A 12347-nucleotide genomic window follows, 5' to 3' on the forward strand; every position below is an offset into this window, starting at 1 on the left:
ATCCGATCCTTGTACCCATCTGGTGTACCTTTCTAAATCTAATGGAATTTCATGGCATTATTCTATTTCATAAACAAATTACTGTGTAGGGCTCTCTTCTAAAGTTAAATCAGTGGCTAAATCAAAGTTACTCTAAAAACACAATTAGGACAGGTTTGGTACATAACAGACAGACAAACAAGACTTTAAACATTTACCTATCATTCACTGAACATATAACAGATTATAACATGTTTAAACTTTAAATAACAACACCTTTAGGGTGACCAATAATTACCCAAGGATTGATTCCAGCAGGACAGACCATCAACTGCAATGGGGACAGATACCAGGAGGGCACAACTTTTCTGTTTACTCACCCGGAAAATTGTCCTGGCAACTCTGTCCCCAGAGCACGATCTCACATCTGCCCTGTGGTCAACACTGCTGGGCATCTCGGTGGAAATCTCCATGTTGTCAATTCTCCTCACTAGCTATGGCCAGCGAATTAGTTCTTTATTGGTCACCCTCAGAGTCTTGTTTGCTAAAGGCTACATATGTTCATGTGTGTAAGGAAGGAGACACGGACACGAACGTGTATATGTAACCACAAGCATCTCCATCTCTCCTCTGCTTTATTCAACAGACAGTCTCCTTTATAGATTCCGTCTAACACATGGTATTCATTATCTGCAGTGAGACTATAGCTCTGTTTAAACATTGGAATCGCACACCTTACCATATATGTACATATGCTTTTCTGTGCACTTATAACAGGGTCTGTACAATGAATTAACTCCATCCTGTCCTGTGCACCCACCCTTCATGCATGCATGGCATACAAAATGGATTCTTATTCCAAAATGGCTTCTACAATAAATATATATATATATATATACAGACTGGGACAGTTCCCGCTGGGCCGGCACATGATCATGTCCGGCAATCCCCTCAGTGGCTTACACTGTCAGCCCAACCCTCTCCCCCTTCCGGGCTGGGCTGCGCAGTGCACTACAGAGACAGCTCCCCCACCCCGATCAGGCTGTGCACTCCCTCAGTGGCTTATTACAGTACACAAACAGTCCACCTCCCAGGCCGAGCCACGCCGCGCACTACACATACAACCTCCCCCCTGGCCGGGCCATGCACTCCCTCAGTGGCTTATTACAGTACACAAACAGTCCACCTCCCGGGCCGAGCCACGCCGCGCTGCCCACTACACATACAACCTTCCCCCTGGCCAGGCCGTGCACTCACCTCAGTGGCTTATTACAGTACACAAACAGTCCACCTCCCGGGCCGAGCCACGCCGCGCTGCCCACTACACATACAACCTTCCCCCTGGCCAGGCCGTGCACTCCCTCAGTGGCTTATTACAGTACACAAACAGTCCACCTCCCGGGCCGAGCCACGGCACGCTGCGCACTACACATACAACCTTCCCCCTGGCCGGGCCGTGCACTCACCTCAGTGGCTTGCCCAGCTTTACACAGACAGCCTCTGCCGGGCCGGGAAATAACATCCGCGATCAGAGCTCTGCTCAGCTCCGATCAGGCTGCATTGGGAGCATCTACGCATGCAGAGAATCTCTTTGTGTAGTCTGTGTAGGGGCAAACAGAGGACTGGGAGAGAGACTGTCTGGAGCCTGCATGAGATCTGGAGCCTGCATGAGAAGAGAATGACGTGGGCTGCACGGAGAGAAACAGCTACAGTAATGTGCAGAGGTAAGGAGCTCAGACGGAATCGGAATGTAATAACGCCGGCCGCATGGCCGGCAGTTCGATTCCTGGCAGCGTCAGGCCGACAGTGGAACAGATCCCGGCAGTGGCAGCCCGACAGCGCTCGAATTCCCGATCGTCCCCAGGTAAGTATGAACTAACCTAACCACCCCCCTAACCCTAACCCTCCCTTAGGGGTGCCTAACCCTAACCTCCCCCCAAGTGCCTAACCCTAATGCCTCCCAGGGCCTGATTAACCATGGGGCGGATGGAGCTGCAGCTCCAGGCCCCACATTAAAATAGGCCAACAGACAGCCACTGCTATACTACTTTAGACAGGAGTTTTTTCCCCTGCTACAGCATGACAGCAGGCCACGGCAGCCTGAGGCCCCGCCCACTCTACCACAGCAGGCAGTCAATCCCCCTCCCCAGCGTCCCGCCACTGAAACATTGGGCACTCATGATGCTTCTATAACCTTCCTTGGCTGGCTGGCTGTACTGCGGAGCTGCTGCATAGTGAGTGACTCAGTGGCCAGCGCAGCTCCAACTGACCAGACGTCATATAGATGTCGCCCCATCCGGACTCCGCGCAAAAATAGCTAAGTGGCCCAAGCTCTGTATGCACTGTGAAAGCAGCTCAGCCAGGTGACTTATTGTGCTGCTGAGTGAGTTGTCTGTAACTCTTTAAGTGCTGGGTTCAGTGTGCCATGCTGGCTGCTGCTGATGGGGTGCTGTGTGCCATGCTGGCTGCTGCTGATGGCATGCTAGCTGCTGCTGATGGGGTGCTGTATGCCATGCTGGCTGCTGCTGATGGCATGCTGTGTGCCATGCTGACTGCTGCTAATGGCATGCTGTGTGCCATGCTGGCAGCTGCTGCTGATGGCATGCTGTGTGCCATGCTGGCTGCTGCTGGGGTGATGTGTGCCATGCTGGCTGCTGCTGATGGGGTGCTGTGTGCCATGCTGACTGCTGCTGATGGGTGCTGTGTGCCATGCTGGCAGCTGCTGCTGATGGCATGCTGTGTGCCATGCTGGCTGCTGCTGCTGATGGCATGCTGTGTGCCATGCTGGCTGCTGCTGATGGGGTGCTGTGTGCCATACTGACTGCTGCTGCTGATGGCATGCTGTGTGCCATGCTGGCTGCTGCTGATGGGGTTCAGTGTGCCATGCTGGCTGCTGCTGATGGGCTGCTGTGTGCCATGCTGGCTGCTGGTGATGGGGTGCTGTTTGCCATGCTGGCTGCTGATGATGGGGTGCTGTGTGCCATGCTGGTTGCTGCTGATGGGGTGCTGTGTGCCATGCTGGCTGCTGCTGATGGGCTGCTGTGTGCCATGCTGGCTGCTGCTGATGGCATGCTGTGTGCCATGCTGGCTGCTGCTGATGGGGTGCTGTGTGCCATACTGGCTGCAGGCTTCAGTCTGAGCATAAAACTGCCTATGTGAAAGGTACTGCAATAACAGAGATCATACACTGTATATACTGTAGTTATTGTATGGGGCATGGGATATTTTCATCTGGTGATCTGCAAAGCTAGTGCAATCTCATGTGTAGTCAGGGATATCTGATGAACCTTCATTATTGCCAAACTGATACATGAAGAAAGATCATATCCTGGCACAGCAGCTGAATGCCATGTTATTTCAGAGGCTAGGTTGAAATTGGATTTCTAGTGCTTTAACAACCCCCCACCCAATGTAACCTGGAAATATTGTATACAACTTAAGCTATTTCCACTTTTGTCCAAATCCCCTTTATGCAGTTGTCATATGTGTACTTGTTTGAGACCATACCATGGATCATGCAATGCTGATATTTAATTGAGCGGTAATCTGCGTGTGCGTCTTGAGTTCCACTGCGCATGTATTAAGTTTAAGTTTTGCTGGCAGTGAGCATATATTCGCAAAGTTATTGACAAGCAGGGACTGTTTGAGTGGTGGCTTAAATGCAGGCATGACAGGACCACTTTCAGGGTGTTTCTTAGCCTGCGACTGTGATCCCATATGTACTAAAAATGGCTCCGGCATTTCAGCCATTCTGTCCGACCATAGGGTTAGTCAGAATGCTGATTTATCCACTGCTCTGTGATCAATGCTGCATCTTTGTACACAGTTACTTGGATTTACGCTGGTGAGAGACTCAATACAAATCCAGGAGGCTGCGAAATTAGCATATTTTCACACAGACTCTGCATAAGAATTTGCAGCTGTGGTGAGATTAGCGAGTGTACATCTTTGAATAAGATCCTATGGGCCTGATTCAGACCTGCTCGCGAGCGCTCGCAAGCAGGTCAATGTTGCCCAAGTGCGCATGCGCACGTCAGAGGCGGCTCCATTGTGTGCAAGCGCGAGAGCCGAATAACGATGGGTCTTGCCCAAAGGGGGCATGCTGTCAATGGTGATTGACAGCATGCCCCCTTGGTGGGCGTGGCTGCCCAGACGGAGGCGTTCCCATGGGAACACCTACCGTCTGGAGCCAGCCCCACTGACATCACTAGTGATGTCAGTGGGAGTGCTTTTGGCTCTGATAGAGCCAAAAGCACTCCAGAGGCTTGCAGCAGTGAGACCCTACCGCAGGGGTCTCATCACAAGCCTGATGGTCGCGATGGTCTTGATCATCGCGACCATCATTTTGGCCGCTCGCCAAAAGGGCCTATGGCCAGTAGGCCGCTCTTAAAAAGATAAGGATGGCCCTGATTCAGAGCGAGCGCTCTGTCAGAGCGTCCGGCTCTGAATCAGGGCCTATGTGTGTAATATGTCAAAAAAAGAAGAAATCCTGTCTTTGTAATTTGGTTTAACCCCAGCTGTAGTTTCCAATTCAGGGCCGGCTCCAGGGGTCTGAGCACCCTGTGCTGGCCCGGTACGCTGCGCTCATGGCACACCTCCAAATAACATCAGGCTGGGGGTAAAGCCCAGCCTTCCGTCACTGGCTGGGCTTCCCCCAGCCCTCTCACGTAAGTGAATGGATGCCGTGTGCATGCGAGCTATATTCATTCACACTCCGGGTGTCCAGCACCACCGCACAGCTGCGGCGGTGGGGGTCCCCAACCCCCCGATTTGACCACCCGCGGGCCACTTCGGCCATGGGTGGAACAGTGGGACAGTACTGTCCTGCTGAAATCGGGATGTTGGGGAGGAGTGCGCACTGGTTGAACACCCCTAGAGCCGGCCCTGTTCCAAATACCATATAAATAACAATAATATGTGGATTCATGAATCAATCCGGAAAACCTGAACTTGCTCCTAACTCTACTTTCTCTCCAACACGGTTCAAATGCAGTAAAACAATGTGAAACCACTGTTAGGCTGTTGATTTTACTGCCTTGACACGCTGGACATAATGAAGTATACCATTATTTGAACTTTTTTTCAAATATCATGACTTAAGCACCTTTTTTGATATTTACTAATTGGTGCTGTGTCACTCCGGCATTTGAGTCCGTGTTTATCTGGATTTTTATATTTTTGAGTAAGTTCCCTCTATGAATTAAAGCTGTTTGTATGGGTGAATCTCCTTATGTTACTATGTATATTAGCTATGCCTTCCATGGTGCTAGCCACTCTCACTGGGCAGACAACACCCTCACAGCTCTGGTCATCCAACCCACATCACTAGTCACGCCCCGCAACACTGGTCACACCCCCTGCGGCAGCACACAGTAGGCCCCTTATAAATTTCAGCTCCAGGCCCATGTGGACCTTAATCTGGCACTGCTTGCTCTTGTCTGTCTGGTTATAGAGGTCCACCAAGCACAGCCGGCACTGATTCAGGTAACCTTCCAGGATAGCCAGGGCTTCTGGGTTAACCTGATGGATGGTGGGTGTGATCACACGGGACTGCGAGCTCCTCATCATGTGGCAACCGCCTGCCTCAGTTTTATATGGCTGGAAGCAGAATACTATAGTTATCTGGTAACAGGGATCATCTAGTTGAGGTATATCAGATATCACAAGTAACTGGGAATAGTAAAAAGATGTTTCAAACCAGAGCAGATGCATTCTCAGTGCAGCCAACGCAAGTTCCCTGAAAACCCTTCATTATTTAATCAGAGATTTAATCAGTAAACTGAAATGCTGCCTCTACTTGGGGTGTATGTCAGTATGAGGGGGTGCCAAAATAATTTCTGGAGGGAACGCTGATCCTTGTATTGTCATACTGGAGGATCCTGGGGTGCCACCAGGTGAGTTAGCATTCAATATATGACCCAAAGTGGTGCTAATATTATGTAGTGTAGGAGCTGATTGGTCGGTACTTTATCTCCATCCATTTTCTCTCTCTCCAAGGCTTAGTATTTAGGGCTCAATTCAGACTTGCTTGCTAGATGCGTTCGCACGCACACAGCCTATGCAAATTCGGCACACAACCAGCAAGGCAGATGATCACACGGCAAGGCATAAGCACGCCCACTATGTCTTGGCGTGCGATTGTTTTGTGCATGCAGACGCCCACCAGCCTGTCTTAAGACACCCACTAGCGCACGACATCTCCAGGAAGCGTATGCAACCATCGGTACATCGGGTACCATCAGAAGCGAACGCAGCGCTTGAGGTTGACTATATCCTACCGCAAGCGCTGCGAGCACTTCAGTGTAAAAAACAACCAGGTGACGAGTACAATGACACTGCCTGTTAATTATGCACGCCTCTGATATGGCGTTAAGACACTCGGGCATGACTGCATTCGCACCTCCACTCCCCCATTTCTAGTGGCCAGCCCCTGTTACCACCCACAAACAGCTGCTCCTGTCACTCACTCTGCTGGGCTGTCTGCGAGTGTACGTTTCCCGATCGATTGGACTAGTTTGCGCACTGCGATGCATACACATGCGCACATTGCGAACCATCGCCAGCAACAAGCGAATGCTTCTTAGAGAGCAGGTCTGAATCAGCTCCTTAGACCCCAATTTAACTGCAATGATGCCAAGAGAAGATGAAGCAGTGTAGGTGGAACTCCAGTGCACAGAAATGGATATAGTGCTAAAGCGTGTGTGGTTGAATTGTAGTGTATTGCTATTCAGAAGATGCTTACTGCCCTTTACCATATTTAAAGTATGCCCCATTTTTAATGACTGATTTGGGTCAATAAATAAACATTATGTTTTACCATCCTCTACCTGTTTACACCTCCTATTAATAAATAAGAATATTGTCCTTCTGTAATAATAACATGGTCTTAGCTCTCAGTATGTAAAACACGCTTAGCAAAACCAACATGGTAGCTCCCACTGAGTGGTGGAGAAGATTCATATAAGTCAGTATAAAATACCCATGTAACACTATAAAGATTTGAATGGGCAGTTGCTGAGAGTATAAGGATAAGTGTTTCACATTTCTGGTTAAGTCCCACCTTAAGCTGCACCGGTGATGAAGGATAAGTTTGCCTTTTGGCTGTCGATTGGACTAAAGTTGCTGAAAACTGTGATTTCTAAGTGCTGAACCCACCGTTTCTTCAGTGGTTTCTAGGGACATTTGGCTTTTGAGACTTCTCTCATCCATCCTATCCTGTACCCGGGTTTCTAGGTCTGTCAGGTCCAGTTTTCCATGCAGCCATTTGTCTATGTCCCCCATACTGCCCAACTGGGTCCTGAACTTCTGTCTTTCCAGTAACCAGTCAGAAATATTCTGACCGATGTTACTAGTCTCTCCGATCTCAGCCATCCTTTCAGATTCTGACTTAATGATGCTGCCAGAAGCCACAAGCGATGGTTCCATAACCTCTACTGACCCAGATTGCAGTTTTTCCATGGGGGGAGCAATAATGCGTTGTGTCCTTGACTTTGGAGGTCCAAACATCCTGCAGGCCACCTTGAAGAAACGAGTCTGGGACAGATCTCTCTGCTTGTACCCCGTCAAGTGATTATCCATTGGTGGATGAAAGTCCTGGAACGAGACTTCTGTAGCCATTGTCACATTCAGCATAGTTTTATCCCGGATAATGTCATTGGAGCAGCTCTCGTGCATTACATGCAATGCAGCATAAAGGCAGCGGTGCCACAAATTCTCCTATTTATTCTGCTATTTCCATGGGCGACAGATCTCTGGAGCTTACACTAGGACTGGTCCTGGAATGGAGAAATATGTAAGTGGCTGAACATGTCCAGGATCATTGTTTTAGCAGTTCTGCTTCACAAAACAATATTAGACTCTAATTTGATCACAAACGCAAATTAGGTTCACTAAAAAAAATCACAAATTGCGACACACATACAAAGCAACGCCGATGACTATTTTAAGTGTGGGTATTGGACAGGAGCCTATGCACCTGATTTATGCCAGACACATATCACAGACACGTCTCACCTGCACCCATGTTGGAATCCATTTTTATAAATGTATCAACCACATTCACTATTACGCATCAAATACATTTTAAATCCTGGCGGTGACCGTTGCTACGGCATAGCCGCACGTGCAAAATCGCCTACTGCGTCCAACATCGACATTGCGTGCAATTTTGGATTAAGCCCAAGGAACAGAGGAATTGTGTAGCTGGAAGGTTATGCTGGAACTTGCAGTGCCACTACCGGCTGAACCTGGACTAGATGGCAGACATAGGCCCTGATTCAGAGCCGGACGCTCTTACCAGAGCGCTCGCTCTGAATCAGGGCCCTCCTCCATTAAAATGGAGCGTCCTCCTGGACGCTCGTATGGCTGTGGGTCACCACCCACAGCATATACGAGTGTCCAAAAAGATGGTCGCGATGGTCTTGACCATCGCGACCATCGGACTTGCGACGGAAACCCTGCGGTAGGGTTTCCCAGCCACAAGCCCTGGAGTGATTTTGGCTCTATCAGAGCCAAAATCACTCCCACTGACATCACTAGTGATGTCAGTGGGGCCGGCTTCAGACGGTAGGCATTCCCATGGGAACGCCTCCATCTGGCAGGCACGCCCCCGGCACGCCCACCAAAGGGGGCGTGCTGTCAGTCACCATCAACAGCACGCCCCCTTTGGTGCGAGACCCCGAGCGACTGATTCCCCATCGCTCGCCGGGTCTCGCGCATGCGCACGACGGAGCTCCCTCCGTCGTGCGCATGCGCAGTGGGGAACATCGACCCACTTGCGAGCGTACTGCCGCTTGCGAGTGAGTCTGAATGACCCCATAGACCACTCCTGAAAATGACCAAATAATAATAGATAATGAGAATAGCCTCCGGCTGAACAGCATGGTACCTTGCAGTAAAAAAACAGGGACAAATATATAACATTGTACCCACTGTAAAAAAATCTGATATCAGGGTTGTCACACCCCATGCATTAGTGATTATATCAATCAAGCTTCTAGGCTATAATAAGTTAACACAGGGCTAGGCAATGTCATGCACTCCAGCTCATCTGGTAGTACAAGTCCCAGTGTGCCCTGCCACAGGGTTATAATGCTCTAACAGCAAAGCTGTGGCAGGGCATGCTTGGAGGTATAGTTCCACAGCAGCTGGAGTGTCACACTTTGCCTAACCCTGCTAAAAAAAAATCTAGTGTATAAAATAAAGTACCCCTGACATGAAGGAGCAGCTCCCCAGCTATGCTCTGTAGGTGCAGGAGCCTTCCAGTCCCTCTCACATCCAAGGCTTGTTGCTTTCAAGGTACCATGGCAATGGCCTGACCCCACTCTCTGATTGGCCTGGTTAAAACATGTCCCCAAATGTCTGACAGTGGGTCTGGCGTCATCTCCATTTTCTTGAAGACCGAAGCTGTTTGATGATAAGGATGTGGGCTCAAGGAAAATGTCTCCTGTACTGGAGACAAGTTGTTTAATTAATAAAAAATAAAATAATAATAAAACAAATGTCAGAAATCAGAATTCTGTTTTGCTGCCAGTGAGTGTTTGGCTCTCTGCTGCCGGTAATATGCCTCACAAGCTAACATCTGACTTCCTGTGGAAGCAGCAGAGCAAGTTTGTGTCAAAACCGTGGTGTGTACCCCAAATGGATGAGTACTGTAAGTTGTGTTTTGTCCACTTTCTGAGGCAAAAGATCTTCTAATTGACATGATGTTAGTCCTGGTGGGATGATACTACGTGAGTTTGCATGGAATGATTTTTTTGTTATTATTGTACTGTAGGTGTAGAGGGGTGTGTATAAAAAAAGTAGGATATAAGGAGATTTTGGGGTGCTTTGAGGGTACTTAAAATAAAAATTACAAATGTATTATTTTTCAATGAAAAAACTTCTGTTATTACATTTGGGGTGAATAAACTAACAAGTTGATTTTGGGGTAATTTGAGGCACATGGGGTTCTGCAGGTTGTTCCAACATTGTATCCTTAAAACAAAGATTTTCCCTACCATGGTCAGTATTCAATTAGTTTAACGTCCACGATAAAGTTTCGCCTGCCCGACTTTCCGTCTACATCACATGTTTTGGACACGGAAACTTATTGTGTGCGCCCCCGATATTCACCCTATTCAATTCCAAACCACGCAAAAATGGCAAGCCGCGAAGTCGGAACAGGCGGCAAGTGCTGTTAGAAATGGGAAAATCAGCCTGAACCCCCCAAAAAGATGCACTAACATTGGGGATCAGTGTAGATGTGCCTGAATAGCCCTTATAAATCTATTTGGGGTACTTAAGTTGTGTTAATTGCTTCTTATTAGCGTCTTTGCACAAGTGGTGAAGAATGGCATAAAGCAGTATTTTTGGGGAAAATAAATAGTCCTGTATAAATTTGGGGTACATGAAAATGGGTGCTAGCAGGGTTTAAAGTCTCTAAAGTGAAGTTTTAAATATCGTGAAAAGCGCACCTGCTGCATGCACCTGCAATCCTAAAAAGACCTGACCCATCCTTACAGACCCCCAAAAAGTCTATTTCGCTAGTTTTTATGCTTGTCCCCCTACTTTTTACTTCGCCCCCAAAATGAAAGTACTTTTTTAGGGTGTTCTTTTTTTTCTGAATTTTTTGACACAGTTGTCCTTTGGGGGCTGTCCCAAGGGTTCTGAGTGGTTTCCCCACCTTTGCACCCCAAAATAAAAAAATTGCACTTCTTTTCTCCTGCTATACAGAGGCGCATCTTTTTCGCCTATTACATTGCATTGACTTTCCATGTACGCGAAAAGCGGCTGGAATTGAATATGGAGATAAGTTTCCGCCACGCAATAAGCCGAGATCGGCGATACTTTTCCGCGGATCTCGGCTTTTTGCGTCTAATTGAATATGGCCCCATGTCTCACCCCCAGGGAGGTGCGGATGGAAAAATTTTGAGTTTACTCTGGTGGGTTCAGTGCGATTTGCTAATTGGATTGCAACATGAATTTGCTATGTGAATTTGCAGAGAAAACATCAACTCGCACCTCACAATTCACACCGAATTGAATTCGTTCCTGTCAGTAAGTAGTGTGTATTGCAGTGTCTGTGTCAGTAAGCAGTGTGAGGCATTGTCCTTGTCAGTAAGAGGTGTGTGGCTGTGTCAGTAAGCAGTGTGTATTGCAGTGTCTGTGTCAGTAAGCAGTGTGTATTGCAGTGTCTGTGTCAGTAAGCAGTGTGAGGCATTGTCCTTGTCAGTAAGAGGTGTGTGGCTGTGTCAGTAAGCAGTGTGTATTGCAGTGTCTGTGTCAGTAAGCAGTGTGAGGCATTGTCCTATTGCAGGCGGCACCTCCCCCAATGCTCACAGCGACGCTTTTTCCTCAGTGATTCAGCGGGCTGTTCCAGCGTTCCTCACCCGGGCCCGCCCACACTGTGCGGTCATCTTTTTTGAGCTACAATGCTGGTCTCACACTGCGGTGCCTGGTTCCCCCCTGCATACCTCTCCTCCAGTAGTAAGGTCAGAGTATGCAGCACTATTCCTATTAGACATTAGGTCTTGTAGTCGATTATAGTGCTATTAGGCAGGTTATTTTTTCTGCATAGTTGGTGACTTATGCTAGCGCTGTGTCTGATTTCTTCTGTCAGCCTTTTTTTGCTATCCCTTTATCTTTCCTCCCTTCAGTCCTCTCGTTACTGTACTGTCAGGGTGGGAATTGACTCACAATCAGAAGTTCTCACTGTGTGGTGGGTCACATTATTTATCCTGTCTGGGAGCGAAGATTCAATGCTAAATAGTGCTCATCACCAAGTTGCCTGCTCCAGATGTAAAGTAGGTAGAGGAGAAGGGGATGTATGTCTGGAGGGTTTATGTACAGCTATATTATGCCCTTTCCTGTACCCCTACTGTGCCTGAAATGTCACAGGAGCCTCCATGGGCTTGCCTACACATGCTCTAAATGTCTTAGTGGATCAGTTGACTGCCCCTCCTGCGTTTCCCCCACTGGCATAATGGTGGCATAATGTCCCCCTCCACAGGCGCTTCCCCCCCGCAAAACCTGTCTGGGTTAACACTTTGTCCACTACGGTTCAGAACCTAACGGATGGGTTGCAGGAACCTCCGTTTAGGCCTGCTAAGAGACCGTTGTTACCCCCCCATCACTCAAGTATAATGATGACATGTAGTCTGATGAGGGTGAACTCCTGCATTTATCTGATTCTGAGCCCCCTCCCAAGGGAGTTGAGTCTGAATGGTAATGCTCATCATGGACAATGGCCTTCCCATGGCTATGCCTACGTACGCTTATTTTAAGGAAATGATTTAACCACTAAGGCGCCTGGCTTATGCATACCCCTTTGCAAACAACTATTTCACTAAATGGGAGTCTCCCTCTTAGGTGGATTCTCATGTGACACG

This window comes from Taudactylus pleione, unplaced genomic scaffold (assembly GCF_031769625.1).
Source record: "Taudactylus pleione unplaced genomic scaffold, aTauple2 ptg000969l, whole genome shotgun sequence".
NCBI lineage: Eukaryota > Metazoa > Chordata > Amphibia > Anura > Myobatrachidae > Taudactylus > Taudactylus pleione.